This window comes from Nerophis ophidion, linkage group LG28 (assembly GCF_033978795.1).
Source record: "Nerophis ophidion isolate RoL-2023_Sa linkage group LG28, RoL_Noph_v1.0, whole genome shotgun sequence".
Classification (NCBI taxonomy): Eukaryota; Metazoa; Chordata; class Actinopteri; order Syngnathiformes; family Syngnathidae; genus Nerophis; species Nerophis ophidion.
Genome location: NC_084638.1, coordinates 31,782,363 through 31,784,704, shown reverse-complemented (window position 1 = coordinate 31,784,704; position 2,342 = coordinate 31,782,363).

Sequence of the window (2,342 nt, the reverse complement as noted above, 5' to 3'; positions counted from 1 at the left end):
CATGATGCATTTATCTCTATTTTCACATTTTGATAGAGGTAGTTTTTTTTAGGTTTTTTTTTTTAAAGTTATTTACGCGTACAAACCCCGTTTCCATATGAGTTGAGAAATTGTGTTAGATGTAAATACAAACAAAATACAATGATTTGCAAATTATTTTCAACTCATATTCCGTTGAATATACTACAAAGACAACATATTTGATGTTCATACTTATAAACTTTTTTTTTTTGCAAATAATCATTAACTTTAGAATTTGATGCCAGCCTTAGTGACAAAGAAGTTGGGAAAGGTGGCAATAAATACTGATAACGTTGAGGAATGCTTATCAAACCCTTATTTGGAACATCCCACAGGTGTGCAGGCTAATTGGGAACAGATGGGTGTCTGGATTGTGTATAAAAGCAGCTTCCATGAAATGATCAATCATTCACAATCAAGGATTGGGCGAGGGTCACCAGTTTTTGAACAAATGCGTGAGCAAATTGTTTAAAAACAACATTTCTGAACTGCCTCTTGCAAGGAATTTAGGGATTTCACCACCTACGGTCCGTAATATCATCAAAGGGTTCAGAGAATCTGGAGAAATCACTGACGTAAGCAGCTTAAGCCCGTGACCTTCGATCCCTCAGGCTGTACTGCATCAACAAGCGACATTAGTGTGTAAAGGATATCACCTCATGGTCTCAGGAACACTTCAGAAACCCACTGTTAGTAACTGCAGTTGGTCGTTACATCTGTAAATGCAAGTTAAAACTCTCCATTGCAAAGCGAAATTCGTTTATCAACAACACCCAGAAAGGCCGTCGGCTTCGCTAAGCCTGAGCTCATCTAAGATGGACTGATACAAAGTGGAAAAGTGTTCTGTGGTCTGACGAGTCCACATTTCAAATTGTTTTTGGAATCTGTGGATGTCGTGTCCTCCGGACCAAAAAGGAAAAGAACCATCCGGATTGTTATAGACGAGAAGTTGAAAAGCCAGCATCTGTGATGGTATGGGGGTGTATTAGTGCCCAAGACATGGATAACTTACACATATGTGAAGACGCCATTAATGTTGAAATGCACATACAGGTTTTGGAGCAACATATGTTGCCATCCAAGCAACGTTACCATGGACGCCCCTGCTTATTTCAGCAAGACAATGCCAAGCCACGTGTTACATCAACGTGGCTTCATAGTAAAAGAGTGCGGGTACTAAACTGGCCCGCCTGTAGTCCAGACCTGTCTCCCATTGAAAATGTGTGGCGCATTATGAAGCGTAAAATACCACAACGGAGACCCCCAAACTGTTGAACAACTTAAGCTGTAAATCAAGCAAGAATGGGAAAGAATTCCACCTGAGAAGCTTAAAAAATGTTTCTCCTTAGTTCCCAAACGTTTATTGAGTGTTGTTAAAAGAAAAAGCCATGTAACACAGTGGTGAACATGCCCTTTCCCAACTACTTTGGCACGTGTTTCAGCCATGAAATTCTAAGTTAATTATTATTTGCAAAAAAAAAGTAAAGTTTATGAGTTTGAACATCAAATATCTTGTCTGTGTAGTGCATTTAATTGAATATGGGTTGAAAAGGATTTGCAAATCATTGTATTCTGTTTATATTTCCATCTAACACAATTTCCCTACTCATATGGAAACAGGTTTGTACATGTAGATGCTGTATCGGGACAGATCCAATAAGAGTTTGACCAGAAATGTCGAATAGGAATTTACTATACACAATAAAACATTAACTAAATGCTGTGTTACATGAATGAGTTTTGAAGTAATACCTTTGTGACAATAAAAAAACAATGTAGAAAAACATGGCGTTTACTTTTTTATATCAAAATAAAACACAAAGCAGTTTGGCTAATGAAGATGAAGTCTACTAAACAAGCTTTGTTCTTGTCCAACGCCTCCGTAATGTTTCAGTACAACAGTTTGGCCGACAAAAAAAAACTCTCACATCGAATACAGAATCTTCACAGCTTTCGTTCAGTTCGATGAGATTGCAGTTAAATAAAAGACGAGTGAACACCCCAGTCAACAAACTAAATACTTTATAAACAAGGTCATGACACATCACCTGCTGCATGTTTCCTCACCTCATTAATTCTCAGTCACAGCAGCTGATGGACGCTGTATTGAGAAAATGAAAGCAACATCAAATAGTTTTTCTCCTTTGCTGTTTACTTTTAGTGTGGGGACGAGTGCGTGTGTCTCCAATATTGTCCACACCTGTCTGCGTCTAAACACAGCAGTGCGCTCTTAAACACACGCCGGCAAGCGAGGGAAAAATTACATTAAACCAAGTGCTCGGCTTTGTTTACTCCGAGGGGAAATCTCCGAAGCAAAGTCC